The 24030-nt window shown below is 40.2% G+C and overlaps 1 protein-coding gene across 1 annotated transcript in view; it reads left to right on the forward strand.

Moving 5' to 3' along the window:
- The first annotated feature begins 549 nt into the window (after window positions 1-549).
- NAB1 (NGFI-A binding protein 1) overlaps window positions 550-24030 on the forward strand; it is a 42684-nt gene continuing 19203 nt past the window's right edge. The window contains exon 1 of the mRNA XM_063430151.1: window positions 550-839. The gene's annotated coding sequence lies outside the window, so the exon portion shown is untranslated. The remainder of the gene's footprint in view (window positions 840-24030) is intronic.

Consider the following 24030-nt stretch of genomic DNA (forward strand, 5'->3'; position numbering starts at 1 on the left):
ATCTGGTGTCATTGTACTATATATTTATGATGCTTTATGATGAAGTCAATTAAAGTTAAAAACATGCTTCCCAAGTATAAACCCTGTTGTCAGCTATTAAAACCTTCATACTGAAGTGTGATTTCTACAGAGGCTTTGTGCACATCATCTCCACTGTCTCACCCACCACACCTTCTCTACTTTCCAATTCCCACCCACCACCTACAGACAAGTGACTGTGACTATACAAGTGGGAGATCCAACTCCCCGTGATGAATTCCAGACTAGAATGGGTGCTGCTATGGGAGGAGGGAAAGGGGTGATTGGAGAGAAAGGTTATGGGTTAAGCTGCTATTTTTTTTTTTTAATTTTATTTAATTATTTAATTTCCCATCCCCTTCCCTCCTCCCAGGGAGTTTGTTCCTTTAGCCCTGCTGGAGTGTGATTTGATGTTTGCTATTGCATGCAGCAAGCAAGCAGCCACCCACGCCCTGGCCGCCTCCCACGCCAGGAACTGCGTCACGGGTCCTGTGTGGGAGGGAGACAGAGAGCGAGAAAGAGAGAGAGAGAGCTTCGCTGTGTAGCAAGAGCGGAATATCCCAACCCAGCCTCAAGCGGAGGGGGGGTGGATGTGGGGTGATCGCTCAGCCTCCCGCGCCTTGCATGTAAAGACAAGTAGAGACACCCCCACGCCTGGTTTTTACCGGAGTTCTAGAACACTGCTCTCTGTTACAAAGTATCAGCAGCCTGAGCTGAGCTAGGAAGGGAAGGGGTAGCAGGTACCACTTGGATGGGGCAGAAGTTCTGTGAATAGGGATTCTGGCAGTAAACCTGCAAGTTCAGGGCTGAGCATCATAAAAGTAAGTGTGTGGATCTATATACTTCTATCAATGGCAACACTTGCAGTTGTTATCACAGCTGGAGATGGGCTGTTATATTGTATGCATGGACTATAAGATGTAGAACTTAAGCACAGGTCTGATAATCAGTGCTCACACTCAGCCTGCTAACTAGTAGCACTAGTACTAAGTTATAGAGTTTTTATAAGTTGATAGGTGTGTGTATATTGAATTAAATACAAATACATAGGAAGTAGGACTGGTTGTCAGGGGATTAAATAATATTATTTATAGTGATCTGTTCTGGTTTTGTGTATCTATTTCTGTTTTAAGTAAGATCCTATATTGGTCATTTTATTTCTTCTACGATCTATAGTACTGATGCAAGAACAAGATAATTAAACTACCGAGCTTATATAGTAACAAATAATAAAATAGTATAAAACCTGATTCTTCCCAACTTTAATTCTAGTGATGACGTAAAGGGATGACATGCCATAATCCAGTGAGTGTGAGACATCTATAAGTCTATCAATATTAAAATCAATGCAAGGCTGACATGCATTAATAGTCATGTAGCTTGTACATTGCATGATCTGAAATACTAGCAGAATTTAAAGTATTTAAAGGGGTCTTTTATAATTAGGGGTCTTTTATAATTGATCAAACTTTTGGCTTATTTCTACATAATGCTAGTAATAGCTCATTTGGAAATACTACGAGCATAAGAAATAAATCATTTGTATTTTTTTTTTTTACTTTTCTTTGTGTATCTACCTTTTCTGTTAATAAATCGTTTTGAATGAAAAAAAATATTGGTTCATATTGTATATAAGTATTGACGTGGGCAAGTATTTTTGTTAACAGTGTAATATATTATTATGCAAAGTTTCAGCAGCGCTGTACAATGTTCGTTTTATAGTAACGTGGATTATAATCAGTAGCTTTGTAAACTGATACTTATGAAGTGAATCTGTCATTAGGTTATAATATTAGACAAGTTGAAATGAGCTTTTGCAGAGTTTTTCACTGGGAACTGCAAGTCTGCGTAAGGAAGTGTATTTACAGCTGAGCCATGCCATGTTTGTATTATTAGTTTAGCATAAGCAATGCTGTATGTTTTAGACATTGGGTTTCTGATTGTAATGGCTTGTTTTCAATAACTATCAGCATGTGGAATATATAAAATGTGATGAGGTGTACTTCATAATTGCTTCCAAAGTTGAATCTTATACTATAACGTATTAATTGATCATGGGTTTCTTGTTACATTCTACCATTTGAATCTATATTTTCTCATAAAGTAGAACTGTGATGTCTTCATTTTAGTGTTTACCAGTCTTTTTTCAAATTAAGTATGAAAAATATATATTTTCACGCTTGTACCCCTAATGACATCCTTTCAGTTATTATTATTATTATTATTATTATTGCCCTTTATATAGCGCCAACAGATTCTGTAGCTCATTACAATATTATGAGAGGGGAGAATCAAGTACCCCTAATAAACTAGCAACACTGGCGAGTTTGCCATTCGGTACATCAAATAGCACAGAATGTGGAATTAGTGATATTTAAAATGTATCAATGCTTAAATGCATAAGGGAATCAAAATCGCTTATCTCCCGGTGAAACACTTTCAAAATTAAAGTATGAACTGAAAATGAGTGTGATAAGTTGTTAATGTGGTTGTTTGGAAAAGTTGTACTTTGAAGTTACTATCACCGATTGGAATAGTATGAAAGTTAAATTATGATAACATTTCACAAGAACAAGCATGATCTATATGTGTAGGAATTATCCACTGAATTATGTAGAACTGAAAAAGAGAATAGTGTCAGGGTTATACACTAAAGGGAAAATTCAAAGATCATTTCTAATTCATGGAAAAATAGCACAACTGGAAACCTGCTTCTCCTTTATTCTACTTTGGCCTAAAATTTGAATTTCACTCTGAATTGACTTATTTTATGTTTGTACGTTGGGTTTCCCACAGTTCATGTTTTAGTGAATAACCTTACTCTTCTTCATGTGATTTTCATATGAACGTGGTGGAATGAGTTGATCATGGGGTATTTCAGTGGACTCCAGAATATTAAAAGGGGAACTGCAAAAATTAGATCACAGTAGTCAGCCTGAAAAACATCATAGTTAAATGAATAATTCTTCCAGTCCAACTTTTTTTTGGTATAAAAATTACCTAAATGTGTCATTCCCATTACAGTTTTCCACATTTCTCAATATACTGAGTAAACCCGGTGGCTTTCACTGCCGTTTTCTACAGCCAGAAGTGTGTCCTGTTGCACGTTCCCAAGCATATCAGTAAGCAGTGACTGTTTAGTAGATCAGTAGCATCGGTTACATTATAGTAGCTTCAGATTTCTATTTACTGGTAATGTGTCTGATCAGGAATACCAGAGACAACTGTACAGTATTCTAATGCTTATTATTGAAACACTTGGACTTTTCCATAGTTCTTGTACACTTATTTGGGATTATTAACTAAACTGTGAATTGTCATTAATTTAGTAGCTAATTGCAATTTAAATGGAACACTATAGGGTAACGAACACAAACATGTATTCCTGACCCTATAGTGTTAAAAACACAATCTAGCCCCACTGACCCACCCTTGTCCCCCTATACAGTAACATCTTACCTTTATTCTAGTCTGCTGGTTCTGGCTCTGCCCCTGATCTGTCTCCTTGGCTGACATCATCAGAAGTGATGCTCTTAGCCAATCGCAATACTTTCCTATAAGAAAGCACTGGATTGGCTGAGATTGTCAATTCTGATGATTTCAGCCAAGGAGGCGAGGTAGGAACGGAGCCAAACACCTCGCTGGCCAATCAGCATCTCCTCATAGAGATGCATTGAATCAAGTTCAGTGTCTCTATGCAGTGGGTGGAAACACTGGCTGTCTGCAGCACTGCCCCAGGAAGCACCTCTAGTAGCCATCTAAGGAGTGGCCACTGGAGGTGTCCCTAGGCTGTAATGTAAACACTGCCTTTTCTCTGACAGTGTTTACTGCAAAAAGCCTGCAGGGACTGACTATTCTCACCAGGACAACTACATTATGCTTTTGGTGGTTATAGTGTCCCTTTAAGGCTAAATTTATCAAGCAGGATATACAGTTGAGCTAGATACATTTTTCAGTCTTACTCTTTTGCTCTACAAATCATTAGTGAATTCCATAGTTTAGCGAATAGCCCACTTAGCGTTGCTCCAAGGTTATGTAGGTTATGGCTAATATTTTCCCTAATATTCCTTAAATCCAGTCTTAGGCAATGGTAACACTCTGGTGCATAGCTAATCTGTAAACCGGTATTGTATATAGTATTGGACGTTCTATTCTGTTTTCAGCATTCTTTTTGCCATTTCTATATCATTTGCACATTTACAGCTGGGAGTCCCTCCGAGGAAAGGAATGTGCCATCACTGTAATTATAGTCTCAGTTAATCAATAACCCTAAGAACAGTATCAGCAGGGTTGCCAGTGCCACAGACAATAGTGTGGTGCTTTTGTGATTGAAATGGAGTCGGATGCTTCTTATTGATGGAAAATGAGTCACTGCATACGGTGAATCCAAGTACTTTTAAAAAAGGAAAACCTTTTTTTTTTTCTCTTTAATTGTATTTTTCTGTAACACTGGACTGCATGACACACTACCATAAATAAAGCGGATTTCTTTCCAACCACTTTATAGATACAATCTGCTTCAGGTAGGGAATTAAAGGAACAACATAACGATATGACCACCCATTTAATGCATGATTATATTGATTATATATGTCTTTAATGTGTGTCACCTACTAGGAGTTTCTCCTTTTAATAAATAGAATGCATGCTCTGATTTCTAAAATACTGTTTGGCAATCTAGCTAAAGCTATAATATAGGTTATAGATATTTTATTCATATCCTTACAAATTTGAAACCACTGATCTCAACTTTCCTCATTGAGTATCTTTTCATTTACTTCAGAGTTTTACTCCTCTGAGCTGGCTGACTGACATAACTTGTAACTTCCAACCAATCTTACTCCTTTTCCAAATGCTGAAGCCGTAGTGAGACTACGTCATCTAGAAACAATCCCCAGCCCACTAACACTGTCCACAAATATACCACCCACTCTACCTTGACCTTACTAATGCAGTCCTGACTCCAACTTACGTAACCCCTTCCTGCTCCGTATACACACCCCTAAAAACAATCAGTCAGCTACCACTCCACACCGTTTTTTTACTGCCACTCCACCTTGGCTTTTACACGCTTCACAAAACGTTTGTGAATTTGGCCCGTGTACTGTAATTCCGTTAATTCTATGCCAAGGTGTTTTAACTGTACCTTGAACCCATTCTGAATCCTAAACTGACCGGATAAATTACTTATTATGCTCCTTTAAAACCAATGTAAATATAACAGATATCATATTTATTTTGTTGTGCTCTGAAACTGCAATGTTTACATTGCAGCACTAAGACAGTGTCTACCAGACAGCCACTACAGGTGCTTCTGGGATTTTACAGGCCTTTTGGTCGCCTGACGCTGGATGTGTTTATGCTCTGCATGAGGACATACAGTGTCAGCTAAATCCCCATATGGGGAGAGACTGATGTACTCACAGCGCTCACTGCGCATGCGCATTAGGTCTGATGTATTCTAAACAATATAGAATCTGTTTAAACCTGTACAGCAGCAGTGAATGGCAAAAGTAGTTCAGTTGTTACAAGTCACTTTATTTATGAGAAACTTAAGTAAAACTATGTGAGAATCTCCATTCGTGTGCCTTGTTTTAGCTATGAATAAACCCAGTGGCTCTTTATGCTCATGGCTGCTTTACAGTCTTTATCAAAGAAAGCAATGAGATAGCCTGTTCAAAGGCAAACATACAGAATTGTGTATGGGCCATACACTCCCTGTGACATCACAGAGTAGTAGGGAATGAGAATGTAGCTGCTTCTTATTTTGCAAAATGGTTATGGTCTTTTATGCTTCAAATACAGTGTACAGTATTTACCACATAACAAAATGCAAACATTGTATTATATTCTTTCCTGAAGTTTTATCTTGCTTGAACATTTGTGCACACACGTTTCTTTAATCACCATTCCTTATTGTATTCCCTGGACATTGCATTATGGGATCATGAGTGATGTACTGTCCATTCACACACAGTGCACGGGCATGTTAACAGTTTTAATATTGCTACCCCAGCAGTAAAGTGATCTATATATACTGGAAACGTCAGATAGAAATATATCTTTATCAGTACGTTTCCTGCAATTTAAATTTGTTAAAAAAAATGTGCACTCTGGGACGTATTCATTAAACAAAATCTTGTGAACCGTTGCTGAAAAATAACAAATCTTAAAGTGATTTGAATTGGTCATGGTGCCTGGATTCTGTATGTTCAGAGTGTTCCTATGAAATAGTGAACATGCTGTGATTAACCCATCTGCTGCATAAAATGTAACTCCACCTATGGCAGCGTCATTGGGGCATCATAAATCCACTCGGAACAAGAATTCCTGGTGGCTAATGTAAACTCTGTGCAAATTTGGCAATAGTGGGCTGCAGGGGGAACTTGGCCTCAGTGCTGGAATTGAGGAAAAAAACATTTTTCTCTCTTCTTTCCTTGTTCTTATGTTTCTTTCCTCTGATCAAACACAGGGTTTCCGTCAAATACTGTATTTTTTTTTTGGTTGGAATAACCCTTTTAAGCCATAATAGCTGAATGAGTACAATTCCTTGAAGTCTATTGTTGTTTTCCCACCGCTACCATTTGTAAGTACTTTGCCAATTCTTCATAAAAGTTGTTCAGAGTATATGAACACCAAAGTCTGTGGTGTTAATATTTATAAATCCTTTCTTATTAGCGTGATGTAAATATTTGCACAATACCTGTAATTATTGACCAGAGAAACATCTTCCCTCTCCTAAAGGTAGGGAGGCTGGATGGACTTAAATACAAATGATAAATAGTAATTTGTGTGTGTGTGAGAGAGAGAGAATGTGTGTTCGCCAGTGACTGTGTCTGTCAGTGTGTGTTAATTGAGTGAGTGTGTGCATGTGTATGTGTGTGTATCTGTCAGGCCATATGTGTCAGTGTCCTCTATGTGTAATTGTTCTCTGTGTGTGTGTCTGTCAGTGAGTGTGTCCTCTTTGTATAAATGTATAATTGTTCTCTGTGAGTGTATCCTCTGTGTATAAATGTGTGTGCCAGTGTAATCTGTGTGTACCTATTATGTGTCTCTTACATTTTCAGTTTGTAACTTTTATACTTCAGATTAATAGTTCATACACTCCTTCTTACATACACAATATTCACATTGTGTCATATTTATTTTGTAAAATATTTTTTTCTTCCTTTTATCAGGTTTGAGTTCCATGTTAACATAAATATCAGTGTCTACATGTTTCATTTGGAATTAAAATCAATAGAAATTCTTGAGACAGGGATACTTAGGATTTGTTTCACACCTGCAGGGGTACTTCCCCGTGAAAAGTCGAGAAGCGCTGATTTAAAATAAGTCTTTTTAAAAACTGAAAATATATCCAATGCTCCCAGACCAGTATGAGATGCTCCTAACAGATTGAAGCTTCTTATTCTGGTCTATAGGGTTTGATCTAAGGGGGAATGAGAGTGGGCTCAACATATCTGCTGTTTGCAGTAATTTAAAGCTATAGTTCTATAAAAGTATGAGTTTATTTTATAATGGTTTTCCTATAAGGTAGAATATGTTGCACCAGTCTATCGGTATGAAACATGCACATTTTCATGCAATAGGACTATTAGGACTATTATTGTGAAGCTACAGAGAAATAATGAATATGACAGCTTCGGTACAATAAAATTGCTGTCAGCAGAAGGTGCCCCTATTTCAGAGACAATACAGTTTGTTAAAATATATCCATCTGCAATGTTTGATTTTGTAACAAAGCTCTTGGTAATTACAGTGTGTTCTAGTAACACCTGGTACCAGAAAAATATATTATGTGTATTAGGTAATGTGTGGGAGTAACTAGTAGCAGGGAAAATCCACATACCGAATATGACTTCTCACCCTCTCTTTATACCCACAATTTATATGTCTTAACTGTTTGTGCCGGGAGCCTTAATCCAACCATTTAAAGGAAAACTTTATTTTTTATTGTGTTTTTTCTATTATATGTGCCATATATTTATAGTGAAGATTTTAAAAAAAATTACCTTGTGGACTCAACAGTTTTATCTTAAATCTTTTGCATAATCAAGCTATGGACATTCACAGAGGAGGCAAGTACAGAGAAAATATTTGCATATGAAGCATGGTTTCCAGGCTTTCTTCCTCACTGCCTCGTAATCAGCAACAAAAAGAGAGTGGTTGAAAATGTTTCAGCCAATCCGTGCTCTTCTGCAAAAACGTATGGGGTAACATTATGCATGCTTATGATGTCACTTCCATGTGATGTAAGTGACATCACAAAAGTTTGTGCATGTTTAATGCTTTTAAAATAGTTTTGTTTTAGTTATTTTTTTTCACAATATAGTTTTTGTTTTATTAAAATTAATATATTCTCTCAATTTCACCCTGCCTCTAAATTCCTCATTTTGCTGCAGTTGAACAGCTGTGTACTTTGTCAACTCAAAGCATTATCTAATTATCTAAATGTCTACTTGTGCCTTCAGAAACGAGTATAAGAAATAACCTTGTCTTTAAAGGCACCTGTAGTGCCCAAAACATCTTTAGCTTTTAAAAGAGCATGACATTCTATACACTGCCGAGAAATTGATTGACAGGGAGAGAAGAAAAGACCTCCCACAGGAAGTCCATCTGTTCTCCATGCGCTGTGGTTGCTATGGAAACCTAGCCATCAGGGTGATTTCACTTGGTTCAGATGTTGGCTAAGAAGCCAGTTCAGACACTGGCAAGGAACCTCAAGCAGGACAAATAAGTGATCGTTGGGGGGGCAGTGCGGGAGGACTGGAGAGCAGCAGAGGAGGAGGGGGGTGGACCTCCTTAATGTGATCTCGGCTGGGGAGTGGATGCCTAGGTAAGTGGCGACAGGTTCCGTTTAACTTAGCTAAATTTACAGTTGGTTCTATTTTGGAAAAAAAGAAATAATAAAAATGAAAGATTTTGCTTGATTTTTATGAAGAATATGTAACAAAACATTAAAGGGATACTCCGGGCACCCAGACCACTTCTGCCCATTGAAGTGGTCTGGGTGCCAACTCCCACCACCCTTAACCCTACAAGTGTAATTATTGCAGTTTTTAAAAACTGCAATAATTACCGTGCAGGGTTAAGTCCTCCTCTAGTGGCTGTCTATCAGCCAGCCACTAGAGTGACTTCTGTGTTCTTAGAACATGAAAAGTGTTTTAAACAACGCTGGATGTGAGAACCTCCAGCATCACCGAAATTCCCATAGGGAAGAATTGACTAATGCTTTCCCATGGGGAGGTTTAATGCACATGCGCGGCCAATGCGCATGCGCGTTAGGTCTCCCCATCGGCTGACGTTGTCGGGGGGGCGGAGCCTGACCCAGCGCCGAGGGACATCAGCAACATGGGATTGGGGGTGGGAGGGAGAGGGGCACTGCAGTGCCAGGAAACCCGATATGTTTTCCTGGCGCTGGAGAGTCCTTTTAATAAGCCAGTTAAAATGTTCTTGTCCAGAATATCAAAAAAAAACAAAGCAACAAACAAAACACATTGTTGCTCTTGCTAGGTAGTAATGAGTTGATTAATGGGTGCTAATACAAAAGGATAAGCATATAAAAAGGTCACTATCACAAAAGTTGTGAATCTTGCCAACCCCATTGGTTTACATAATGATAAACTACTGTTAGAAAATGTGCATAAATGTTTGGTTAGTAACATTTAAAGGAACACTACATGCACCATATCTAATACAGCCTGCTGTAGTTACCTGTGCCCCACTGGGCACTCGTGCTGCTTCCAGCCCTTTCCAGGCAGAGAAGGCGGATGTCACTGCTTAGAGCTATGCAGGGCTATAGGCACTGTCTGACAGTGTCTGAGCCTTCTCAGCCAATAAACACAGTCCTGCATCGGTTACTCTATAGAGCAATCCAGCTACTCCTACAGTAGAAGACCGTATGCATTGTGGGCAGTGGTGGTGATGGTGCTTAGTTATTCCGTAAATCAGGTTTAGACTGTTTTTTAACTCTTCTGATGGTGTGGACTACATCTCCCTTGAACATTTGCCAGCATTCTGGCTGTAAGAACATGGGAGGTGTAGTACAGAACCTGAATGTGCTGAATGTTGACTACCTCCGCTTTAACCCCTTCATGTCAGCACTCATGTACACTGTTGCCAAGGTCTGCATCCATACCCCACAATCATGTGTATACGATTAAAATCATTGCTCATGAAATGTGTTCATTGCAGCCAAATTTTGTTTGCAATGACTGTGCTAATAGCAGACCTGGCGCTAGCTTTCAATCACCGACTCTGCTAAGCTCCCCCAAAGTTTCCCTGCGAAGCACGGGCCTGTAGGGAGATCTAGAGATCTCACTGTGCAGGCTGCCCTCGTGAGGAACGCAGTGATCAGAAAATGCTTCCTTCTGGTCAGAGAGTGCAAGAGGGCATCCCATGGGGTCTAGCAGACCACCAGGGAAACCAGATTCACCAGACCACCAGGGAATAAGCATCACAGTAAAAAGGTAAGCTGCAGTGGGCCTTAGCTAAAAATAAGTATAAAAAAACAAGCACTGTGTGGGGAGGCTGTGCACACAATCTACATCTCCCCCGGGGGAAGCTGTCACATCACGCACACTCTGACACACAGTCACTTTGTCACATTACTCTTCCCCCACAAACACATTGTCAGTCACCTTGTCACATCACCACATCCCCACACATTTATTCACCCTGTTACATCACACATCCCTCCCATACACATCCAGTCATCATGTCACATCACACTCTCCCCCATACACACTCACTCACCCTGCCACATAACCCAGTCCCCCAAACACACTCCGTCCCTGTCATATCACTCCTCCTATACACACACACACACATACAGTTACCTCACACACTAAAGCCTCACACACAGGCACCATGTCACAGTCAACCCCCCCCCCCCCCCACTCCCCCAACAAGACTTTGGAACATTTTCTTACAATGAGCTATTGGACTGTAAATTGAGGGTGCCATTGTATAATCCAACTAGAGGTATGTTTAGGGTGGGTGGGACTGTGTAGGTGACCTTATAACTTACTGGTAGTTAATTGTATAACAGTCAGTTATTCAGGACAATATAAGATAATTTTTAAGTGAAACACCTTTATTGACTAAGAGGGATTTTCCTGAGGTATGAACATGGCCAGTGATGATATCTGAATGAGAGAATAAATAGTTGTGGCGCACTCAGACTACAAAACAATATAAGAAACAAAGAAGGCTACTAAAATGCCTAACTAAGTATAAATATGGGGATTTGGTTCCACCATATGGCCATATGTTGTTAAGCCCACCACTACTTTCAAAGTACCCCATTATTGGTGGGTCCTACACTAAAATGTGGGGGGCAAAAAAATAGTGAAGCATTTTCTATCTCTGGATTGGCAACATCATCACAAACCTTTAAATCTCCTCCCACCACTCCCTCTTTAAACAGAAAAAGTGTAAATAAACTCCAATGATTTTTTTAAAACAAATTGTTGTTATCCTGCCTGCTCGTCGACATTTAACGTCCAAATAAATGTAACGTTTACAGTAATATAACTCCAAAGTAGTGATTTTGAGCACACAACTATAAAAAGTTATATTAAAGGGACACTAGATAGTGCTTTTAACACTATAGGGTCAGGAATACATGTTTGTGTTCCTGACACTATAGTGTTACTTTAATACTGAATTCATTTACAGTTATTTTGATTTGATTACAGTTTGCTGTATCTCTTCTAGTCACCTAGAAAGAAAGAAAAAGGTCTGTACCTACAGTATAAATGTAATATGTTTTAAGAACACATATTTTCAAGGACTGTGGTATATGTTAGTGTATTATATCGGCTGGTTAGAGCAGTGGTAACGTCACAACACACCTAACGATCTATATCTGTCTGTCTACCTCAAATCGTCATAGCTTGTAAGCTGGTTTGAGCAGGGACTCCTTCACCTCTTCCCCTTTCTATAATTGTAAAGCATTGCGAAATATATACAAAGGCTAATAATAGTAATATCATATGCATTTCATGGGGAAATGAAAATATAGTTCAAATACACTTTTTATTTACTTAGCTAATGCAGAACAGTTTATTTCCAATGAAGCAATTACTGGGGTAGATAGTGCTGTGGAGGTTCGTAAAAACCTACATACCTACCTCCATGGCACTCACACATTCTGAGTGACATTGTCATACCGTAATGCTTTTGAGGTGCTCAGAAATATCAAACAAACAAAAGACAACTCAGATATTCCTTCAGTAGTGCCACACTACAGAAGTTAAAGAGACACTCCAGGCACCCAGACCACTTCTGCTCATTGGAGTGGTCTGGGTGCCAACTCGCACTTCCCTTAACCCTGCAATTGTAATTATTGCAGTTTCCATAAACTGCAATATTTACCTTCGATGGGTTAAGTCCTCCTCTATTGGCTGTCTCCTAGACAGCCACTAGAGGACACTTCCGTGTTTATAGAACACGAAAAGTGTGCTATAATGTCCCTGGACGTCCTCACGCTATGTGAGGACCTCAGCGTCGCTGAAATCCCCATAGGCAAGCATTGAAACATTATTCAATGCTTTCCTATGGGGAGGTCTAATGCGCATGCGCATTAGGTCTCTCCTGCCGGATGACGTCGGCGGGGAGGGGCATGGGCAGACCCTGACCCAGCGCCGAGGGACATCAGCGCTGGATACAGGTAAGTCACTGAAGGCGTTTTAACCCCTTCAGCAACCTGGGATGGGGGTGGGAGGAAGAGGGGACCTGCAGTGCCAGGAAAACGGTTTGTTTTCCTGGCACTGGAGAGTCCCTTTTAACAACATTTACATGCCAAGACCAGCACACCGTGAAAATAAAGAAATAAAAACTACTTTTGAACTTTTGTTAAATAAGAACTTTTGTTAAATAAAACGTTACCCATAATGAATTATTTGGATATTGGCATGTGCAAAATTGTGAGTAGTGACCGTTCTGCATTGTTTTTAGAAACTTAGGTGGGAAAGGGTTAACATCATGGGCTTGTTTTCAGAGTTCATGAACACTGCATGTGTTTTTTTTGGTTTACATTCCCATGCAAAGCATGTGCATTGGCATTTTGTAAGCAGGTTAGTTGCTTGTGTTAGTATGGGAATCTTTCAAGTCATGCTTTCTATATGTTCGTGCGATATTCAGTTTTTTCACATTGTGCTGAAAAAAAGAGAATTGTGCTGGGTCTGTATCAGTAATTTTGGCTAAATCAAGCCTTGAAATAATTATTCTGAAGTTGGCCAAGAGAGATTGTAAGCTCCTGGGGACAAAGCTGTGATTGTACATTTTATAAATTCTATAGCACACACCGTCAGCATTATTTCAGAATAAATTATATTATTCTGAGGGAAGCAGATGGCTAAAAATCCTTTTGTGCATGGCCTGAGGGAGAGGGTGGGTTATGCATGCCCTGCGTGGGAGATTCCCAGAGAAAATCTGGGACTCTGGGTGTAGGCGGAAGGCTGGATTTTCAAAAGTAGTAAATCATCCTTTTTATAGCTTCTTTCTTCAGCCTGTTTGTATTCTAAAACTGAAAATCATTTGGTGGAAGAGTTGTCTGTGGAATCTGTGACCAAGGGATTTTTTTGTTTTAAAGCAAACTTGTATTATACTCACAAATATAACCAATTCCTTACTACCTATCCCATCAGACAGATGCTGGTATGATTTGGGGTGCTCTCATAAGATTTGTACTGACCCTGATATTAACCCCTCAAGGACACATGACATGTGTGACATGTCATGATTCCCTTTTATTTCAGAAGTTTGGTCCTTAAGGGGTTAAAAGAAAAAGCCAAGTGGTGTGATTTGCAAATTGTTATTATAGCATAGCTTGCATATACGGTATACTGAAAGGGACATTACAATTAACAGTAGTGGTTATGGGCCTTGGAGCCTGTTCCTGCACGCTCGGCAGTGTAAACGTTGCCTTTTCTGAGAAAAGGCAGTGTTTAACCCCTTAATGCCGTTACGGCGTTCTATGCCGTCCCGCTTTAAGTGGGCTTTAAAGCCGTTGCGGCGGCATAGAACGCCGTTACGGCTTTGAGCCCTGGAGCGCCCGGGTTACTTACCTTCCCAGCGCTGCGCTTCGGGAGGACTGCCTCACAGCCCAGGCAGCCCTCCCACGGCAAATCAGGCCCCCGGGGGCCATGTGATCGCTTTCAAAGAGCGATCACATGGCCCTCTATAGCTGGCTGTGGATCTGCCAGCAGGGGGACTGTCTAAAATGTCAGACAGTCCCCCTGCTGGTGGGAGCTGTAAAAAAAATAAATAAAGAAACCTGTTATAAAATAAAATAAATATATATATATATGTTTGTGTGTGTATATATATACATATTATATATATGTAACATCATACAAAGTGTATTTTGATATTGATATAAGTACATATATCAGTATTAAAATACACTTAGAATGACGTTACATATATATATATAATATATATATATATATATATATATATATATACACAGTGGCGTACTAAGGAGGGGGCGGTCCGCCCCGGGTGCTACCAGGGTGGGGGGTTCCATGACCCTGGTCTGGGAGCTGGAGGGGGCTGTGTGAGCTGTAAGGGCACACAGTGCCCCATGGCAGTTAGGGTGCCGTGTGGCCAGAACAGCTCACACACATGCTAACAGCAGCTGAACTGGCCGCACGGAGGTAAAGTGGCCCTTACCCGCTGCTGTTAAGAGGTGCAGCAAGATGGAATCCATGCTTCTCCACAGCTTCAGGGAATCCAGTCCTCCTCCAGCCCACTGTCTGTAAGTAAGAGTGTGTGTGACTGTGTGTGTGTGTCTGTGTATGTGTGTGTGACTGTGTGTAACTGTATGCCTGTAACTGTGTGTGTATGTGTGTGTATGAGACCGTCTGTGTGTAACTGTATGCATGTAACTGTGTGTGTGTGAGACCGTCTGTGTGTAACTGTATGCCTGTAACTGTGTGTGTGTGTGAGACTGTCTGTGTGTAACTGTATGCCTGTAACTGTGTGTGTGTGAGACTGTCTGCCTGTAACTATGTGTGTGTGGCTCTGTGCATGACTGTCTGTGACTGCGTGTGTGACTGTGTGCGCGTGACTGTCTGCCTGTAACTGAGTGTGTGACTGTCTGCCTGTAAATGTGTGTGTGGGGCTGCAGGGATTTTGTAGAAGGGGGCAGGGGTTTTGTATTCTGACAGAAGTCTTTATAAGGGGGGATAAGCAGGGGAATTGTGAAAGGGTGTTGCGGGGGTTTGTAGACGGGGCAGTACAGGATTTGTAGAAGCGGGCAGGACAGGGGTTTTGTATGAGGGGGCGCGGGGCAGGACAAGGGTTTTGTAGGAGGGGCTGACAGCAGTTTTGCAAAGTTTACACATTGTAAAAAAAAGAACATTTACATTTTTTTTACAGGTTTTTTTTTTGTTAACAAAATACACTTAGAATGACATTCTATATATATCTATCTATATATAAAATGCAAATAACTGCAAATATAAATATATATGTATGTGTGTGTGTGTGTATATATATATATATATATATATATATAGAGAGAGAGAGAGAGAGAGAGAGAGAGAGAGAGAGAGAGAGAGAGAGAGAGAGAGAGAGAGAGAGAGAGAGAATTACATAAAAGATTACATTAGTATACACATAGAATTTAAATACCTATAAATGCATATATATTAAAATTCTACGTGTATATTTAAGTAATCTTTTAACATAATTAGGTGATTTGATTAATTAAAATTTGAATGACATGCCTGACAACACAGGGAGAAAGTGCAGAGTATTTAATTTGCAAGCACTATATTTGACCCTGTAATTCTCCAAGACACCATAAAACCTGTACATGGGGGGTACTGTTTTACTCGGGAGACTTTGCTGAACTCAAATATTAGTGTTTCAAACTGGTAAATTGTATTACAACGATTATATTTTAATTAAAAGTTAAGTTTTTTGCATTTTCTTTTACAAACAACGGCACTTTTATGGACTATATTATTGTTGTAATATGTTTTACTGTTATAAAACACTAATATTTGTGTTTAGTGAAGTCTCCCGAAAATAACAGTACCCCCCATGTACAGGTTTCATGGTGTTTTGGAAAGTTAGAGAGTCACATATAAGGCTTGCATTTCATTTTTTTGACATTGAAATTTGCCAGATTGGTTACCGTATATACTCGAGTATAAGCCGACCCGAATATAAGCAGAGGCCCCTAATTTTACCCCAAAATCTGGGAAAACTTATTGACTCGAGTATAAGACTAGGGTGGGAAATGCAGCAGTTACTGGTAAATTTCTAAATAAAATTAGATCCTAAAAAAATTATATTAATTGAATATTTATTTACAGTGTGTGTATATAATGAATGCAGTGTGTGCGTATGAGTGCAGTGTGTATGAGTGCAGTGTGTATGAGTGCAGTGTGTGTATGTATGAGTGCAGGGTGTGTATGTATGAGTGCAGTGTGTGTGTGTATGAGTGCAGTGTGAGTGCAGTGTGTGTGTATGAGTGCAGTGTGTGTGTATGAGTGCAGTGTGTGAGTGCAGTGTGTGAGTGCAGTGTGTGAGTGCAGTGTGTGAGTGCAGTGTGTGTGTGAGTGCAGTGTGTGAATGAGTGCAGTGTGTGTATGAGTGCAGTGTGTGAGTGAGTGCAGTGTGTGTGTGAGTGCAGTGTGTGTATATGAATGAAGTGTGAGTGTGTGTGATGCAGTGTGTGTTTGTGTATGTGTTGGTGGGGGTGGGCATTTTGATTGTTATATTATTAATAATTTTATTAATTATTATTTTATTTTTTAATATTATTATTTTATTTTTTAATATTATTATTTTTTTTATTATTATTATTATTAGTTTTTTCGTCCCCCCTCCCTGCTTGCTAGCTGGCCAGGGAGGGGGGCTCTTACTCCCTGGTGGTCCAGTGGCATTGGCAGTTCAGTGGGAGAGGGGGGCTGGCAGAGCTGTAACTTACCTGTCCTGCAGCTCCTGTCAGCTCCCTCCTCCTCCGCGCCGTCCATTCAGCTCTTCTGTCAGCTCCCACTGTAAGTCTCGCGAGAGCCGCGGTTCTCGCGAGACTTACACTGGGAGCTGACCGAGGTGCTGAACGGACGGCGCGGAGGAGGAGGGAGCTGACAGGAGCTGCAGGACAGGTAAGTTACAGCTCCCTGCCAGTCCCCACAGCCCCTGTCTTTGTTATGGCAATGCAAATTGCCATAATAAAGACTATTGACTCGAGTATAAGCCGAGTTGGAGTTTTTCAGCACAAAAAATGTGCTGAAAAACTCGGCTTATACTCGAGTATATACGGTATGTTGCCTTTGAGAGCGTATGGTAGCCCAGGAATGAGAATTACCCCCATGATGGCATACCATTTGCAAAAGTAGACAACCCAACGTATTGCAAGTGGGGTATGTCCAGTCTTTCTTAGTAGCCACTTAGTCACAAACACTGGCCAAATATTAGTTTTTTTGCTTTTTTCACACAAAAACAAATATGAACGCTAACTTTGGCCAGTGTTTGTAACTAAGTGGCTACTAAAAAAGACTAAACATACCCAACTTTCAATACCTTTGGTTGTCTACTTTTTTCAAATGGTATGCCATTATGGGGGTAATTCTCATTCCTGGGCTACCACACCGTCTCAAAGGTAACATTACTAATCTGGCAAATTTCAATTTGAAAATGGAACGTTCTATATTTGACCCTGTAACTTTCCAAAACACCATAAAACCTGTTAATGGGGGGTACTGTTGTACTCGTGAGACATTGCTGATTACAAATATGTACATTTTTTTGCAGTATTATGACATTCACAGTTAAAATGTCAGACGGAAATACAAATTTAAAAAAAAAATCTTATTTTCTCACATTTGTTTTAAATTGTATTCATAATAAATTATGTTCCATATATGAATAGTTAATGATAAATTAAAGCCCTGTTTCTCCTGAACAAAATGATATATAATAAGTGTGGGTGCATATAATATGAAAGAGGGGAACTACTGGTGAACAGACATATAGCATAATCACATTTAGCCACAGTGATTTAACAGATTGTGCCCGCTCACTGGTTAGTCTCTAGGTCTTTAAATATGGTCCGAGCTGACTAAAGGGTACTTCCAGGTATTGAGTGATACCTGGTCATCCCTGTTGCCAGCAGGAATTTAACCCGTGCAGGTACAAAATGAAAACACAATAACCACTTCAAAACAATGCAGTGATCATGATGTTTGCAGTAATTAAATAGAATATTTGTATTTAATATACCATATGCTCTACATACATTGATGACAATTATGTGCACAATTTCAACTAGTGTGTACCTAAGGAAAAACACCCGTAAATATATAATTTATCAAACTCTGTATGACTGTTCTTGCCTCAGCATTTCAAATGTACAAGGTTTACAGGTCACGTAAATCTTAAATGAATAACATCCTCCGCCCCCAAGAATATTTTTATAAAAATAAAAGCAAAAAAAAACAGATTAGAGCGCATTTTGACAAAACAATTGGATTTCAAGCAAACTACCCCCACAATAAAATGTAATATACCGTAGTTCCTTTATTTTAGTCAGCTCTACGCAAGCACACCTTAGCCTACTCAGAAATGACAAAATAAGATTATGCCATATGTCCAGAGTACATTTATAACAAATATATTTGTCAGATGTTGGTTTACGTGTACAGCAGCAGCAATTGAGAATTATGGGGCTTGAGTGGGTGAAGTATGTATATTTTAAAGGGATATAATGAAATGTTGACCCATTTTTTTGTAATGCATTATATAGATAAATAAAGGAAATATTTTAATGAGTTATACATACGGTACAATGAAATCAGAACTGTGAGCCTAGAATATTGCACTTTTTTTCACAATATTCTAATTTACTGAGATTGTGGATTTGTGGTTTTCATGAGCTGTAAGCCATAATCATCGCACTTATGACAAATCATGGCTTGAACTATCTTGCTTTGCATGTAATGCGTCTATCTCATATATTAGTTTCCCCTTTTACGTTGCATTACTGAAATAAATGAACTTTTGCACGATATTCTAATTTTTCGATTTATCACCTGTCAATGAGAACTTTCTGATTGGGCATCCTCCAGCATAAACAAAAGTCTTCCTGGGTGGGCTTGCAGTAGCTACAGATATGAGATCTGCAGCTATTGTAAGCGAAGATTTTTTTGTGGCTCTAAAGAAAATTTGTAAAAAGGATTACAAAAAGGTTGTATTTGCTGATATGCTTATTCAACAGTTGTTATGCATTCATTTTAGAAAACTTGCAAATAAAAACCTAAAAATATACTCACCTTAAAAGTTCCCAGCTTTGCACAATCGCATGAGAGGCTTCAGTAGTTAAGGGAAGTTAGATCAATGGTGGTGGGGGGAAAGAAGGTCAGTGGTGGTGGTTGTGGTGATACGGGGAAGTAAGGTCATGGGTAGTGTTGGTTGGGGGGGGATGTAAGGCAGATTTAGGGAGGTGAGGTCAGTAGTAGTGGAGGTGGGGGAGGACAAGAATGTTTACGTGTTGGTTAGTTGCATGTGGGGATTTCCACATGGGTAATAGTCTGACTCCTGCTTGTGACTATTCAACATATAATCTTTAATCTGTTCAGTTGTATTCACTTATTAAAAATAACAGACACTAAATTAAGAGTTACCAGATGTATGCAAATATTTATATATTCATTTCTTGAGTCAAACCTGTTTATTATTCTTTTGTATCTGAATTTACAGATTTATTGGACATGTGAATTCATATAGCAGTACTATATTTGGACAGTTTCATGGTGTCATGATTTATTTTTGAATGGCTTGGTAGAATGAGATGGCAATGCGCGCAAATCCTATACATGTGATTCATCCCATACCTTGTAAGGCTTGGTAACTCTATATTGAAGAATACTTGGATGACTAACAACCTATCATTAAGTCAATCTTTCTTTTATTAAAGGCATATAGTATAGGATACAGAAGAGAAATTGGAGGAAACGTTTAAGTGATTTACAGTATAGGGTTGGTACATCAATACGCAAAGTTAGATTACATTTCCAGATTTTCTATGCCTCATTTTTTTTTTTTTATGTATTGTAGTTAAACTTCAGTTTGAAAATACAAGCTAAGGATCAAAAGATCCGGATTGGTAACTCGCTAAGTCATGTTAGTCAGGCGTCTGGTGACACAAGGATGAGTAAAACACAGGTTTCACAATAGCTGCAAGCGTAACACGGGTAACGGTACTGACCTCGTTGGTACTTGTTAGTATGGCATCCTGAGTTATATTACTAAGGCCTATACCTAGCATGCTCGTGTCGGTTAGTTATAGTATTGTCTACCGAAAGGTCATAGAAGTTGTGCTATAATTGTTAAATAGTAGAACCACGCTTCAACTGTGGCGTAAAAGTAAAACATTAAAACAGGTTGTCTCTCGCTTTAGTATGTATGCGACAGGTTATCTCTCGCTTTGGTATGTGTGCGACAGGTTATCTCTCGCTTTGGTATGTGTGTGACAGGTTATCTCTCGCTTTAGTATGTGTGTGACAGGTTATCTCTCGCTTTAGTGTGTGTGTGACAGGTTATCTCTCGCTTTAGTGTGTGTGTGACAGGTTATCTCTCGCTTTAGTGTGTGTGTGACAGGATATCTCTCGCTTTAGTGTGTGTGTGACAGGTTATCTCTCGCTTTAGTGTGTGTGTGACAGGTTATCTCTCGCTTTAGTATGTGTGTGACAGGTTATCTCTCGCTTTAGTATGTGTGTGACAGGTTATCTCTCGCTTTAGTATGTGTGTGACAGGTTATCTCTCGCTTTAGTATGTGTGTGACTGAACGTTAAATTGACAGTACCGGCTAGATACTCGTTATAACTACAGCATTCATAATTAATCGCTTAAGTGAGTAGTAACAGTCGCTGTAGATTACTAGACATTTTGATTTTGTTAGGCTAGGCATAGGCTTAAAAAAAAAGAGAGAGAAAAAAGGAGAACAACATCACTAAAACAAAATATGAAGAACAGTGTGCAGGGTCTGTTAGGCACAGTGGCAGCAGGGTTGTGTAGCAGACCTGCAATTCAAATGCAGTCCAAGCACTAAATAGCTCAGTCAATGCCCCGGGAGGGGGGGGGGGGTTGCCAGCAGGTGGATGCTTCCAACCTGGTGTAGATAAACCAGTGGTGACAGATTATAGGAATGCAGGTTTGTTCTTGGGCTTGGGTCGTCTGCCAGTGTCTCCTACCATTATACCAGTTCCAGTCCCGGGTCAACCTACCCCGCACAGGGGCCATGTGGGAGAGACAGTCTCTGCAACTGTGGAGGGCCAGAGCTCCGCTCCGGTTTGGTCGCGTACTGCAGGAAGCTGTACTGTGGCCTGGTAGGCTACTGTGTTCCGGGGTTTCTGAGCATTGGCTTGCTGGTCAATGGTGCTGCATATGTTGGCCCCCACGGTCAGGGGATCGCCTCCAGTGGCAATAGGCTGCGGACATGAGGCGGCCGCCTGCCGGCCCCAGGCTTTCGTGAAGGCCTGCACCTTGAAACCACCAACTCGGTAACTCTGTGAGGCCGGGTTGATCCTCTGTCGGGCGCCGTGTAGAGCTTGGCTGTTTCGCCTCCGCCTGCGGTGGCCTGCTCTTCGGCGGCGTGGTCGGTGCCTGGGAGGGTTGCTCCTATTGGTCCTCGGCCCGGGAAGGCTTGTGGGGCGGCCATTGCCAGTTGCCGCTGTCTTCGTTGGTGGGCCATATTTACGCGGGTTGGGGATGCGGTGGGAGTTAATGCCCCGTGGGATCCCCTTCTCCCTCTTACCCGCTTGTGGTAGCATGCTCTTCGGCTCCCCAATTGCTGTCCACATATGTTCCGCTAGCTTCTCCCAGAATCGGGTGAAGTGTTCATCTATGCGTTGTGCTATGCCATCCAGTATGGCGCTCCCGTCCAGACAGAGCTGTTGCGTGGTTCCGATGGTAAGTGCGTCCGCCATGTTGCGAGGGCTCACTGGACGACCAGCGACCCTGGATGTAGCCGGCAGCAGTCTGTGCGGTAGGTGAGGTGTGCTGGTGCGGACCGAGATAACCCCCGTCGGTCCAGGGGGGGGGGGAGGTGTTCCCCGGGGTGCCCAGCCACGGTCAGTGAGTCCGGGGAGCGGCCGTCTCCCCAGGCCTCTTCCACGTGTAGGCCGCAAACCTCTTTTCAGCAACGTTTTGGTCGGGAGAGGTACCGTCCGGTGCAGCAGCCTCTCCCGGGTCGTGTGGGTTAGGTTGCGGTAGGCAAATGTCGCTTATTGGGGCTGGATTACCCCGGATTGTGATCCCAGATGCAGGAGCCCTAGTCAGGCACGTCTGGTCTGCTAAGCGGTTAGGCTCCGCCCCCCACAACCTATCATTAAGAACGTCCTGTGCAACATGGCACTTCAGAGACCTGAATTGCAAAATTCAAACTAAGATAGCCATGCTGCGACTATAGTTGAGTTGGAGAATTATCCCAGATCCGCCATTTCAGCTTGAAGTTTGTCATTTGGATTTTTGCGTAGTACAATTTGGAGCTTAGTAAATAGCCCTGTTATTGTACTGTGATGAGTTTATATGGGATGTCCTGAAAATAGGTCAAATTGACAACCTCCATTGGTGACTTTATAGTGAATCTTTATGATCTTAGTATATTCAAGTCCCCCCCAAACACTGTAGTGGCGGCATTAAAGTTATAGAATTGTGGACTTTTTTTTTTTTATCTCTGCAGATAAATTCTTTATTGATTTGTACATTGTCCATCTTTTTGTGCACCTTAGTTCTTCTCCGTACATATTGTAGAGATGTTTAGAGTGTTTCCAATGAAATGTCAAAATAAATGATGGCAAATTATAATGCAAATTAAGTCAAGGGATTCTTCTAGTGAGGTGAGCGCTGAGAAGACAACCAGTTATTTGACTTCAAAACCAGTCAGTGAAATACTACTCCGAGCTTCATTACACACCTTTCATTTATTATCACCTGCCACAGTGTTGTTTAAATATGAGCTGAAATAAAACTCAGTTGACCTCTCAGTAAGGTTCATCAATCCGTGTCCCTTTTGTTTCAACAGAATCATATTTGTCCAAGCTAGGTTTTTTTTCAAACAAAGACATTTTGTTGGGAGTAGTGAGATTTACCAAAGTGTCTTTTTTATTTTTGGTCTTTAATCTGTATGTATTTATTAAATTGTTCTAAACAGTTCTCCTTCTCTAAATTCCACATTTTTTTGCACAAATATTGATATTAGAATACCGTAATCTGCCAAGTGTAGAGTGTCAGAAAAGAAAAAGAGTGAAACACATATCGCCCTACATTTTAAATAGGATTTGAGCCCTAAATAGGGACACTTGGGAGGTATGTTAACAGACCACTTTTCTGGATGAAAAAAGTGATGTAAAGATTGATAAATCCATTGCATTGCCTATTAAGTGTATGCATAAATGACAGAATTGCCTACTAATTTAAAAAATAAACCTGGTAATCATTCCATGATTGTCATTTTTTGCACTAAAACACATAGTGCCCGAAGTTACTGTTCACTGATTAACACGATAAGTAAATAGATTTCGACTCGTTACACTTGAGAGAAGGCATTACTGTTGAACATAACCCCCAGGAGAGAATCTGCACTGTGAGGATATTATTAATACATTCATCACAATATACATTAGAAAGAAAATGTAAGTTCAGCTACACTATGAAAAAAAATGAGTTCTAATCACATATGCACATTTTATGTCTTCCCACGGTGGTCATTTAGTCGATCCCCTCATTATGTTATATTAATGATTTCTTTGCAGATGCTCTTGTTTAGCTTATGCCAACTGTTTTATTGTATTTTAATGCAGGAGTGGTTATTTTAAGAAACGACATTTGCTGCTTTTCATGAAATGGCATTTTTTATTCCTAAAAAAAGTATATGAAGCGTTTATTTGTATTTGTGTCAAAAAGGCACCAACACAATTTGTATTCACTTTTAACCTAAAATTACTCTCAGCAAGGCAGTCAGACCCTGCCCCCATTGTGAGTGTGTGTGTG

This window comes from Pelobates fuscus, chromosome 8 (assembly GCF_036172605.1).
Source record: "Pelobates fuscus isolate aPelFus1 chromosome 8, aPelFus1.pri, whole genome shotgun sequence".
NCBI lineage: Eukaryota > Metazoa > Chordata > Amphibia > Anura > Pelobatidae > Pelobates > Pelobates fuscus.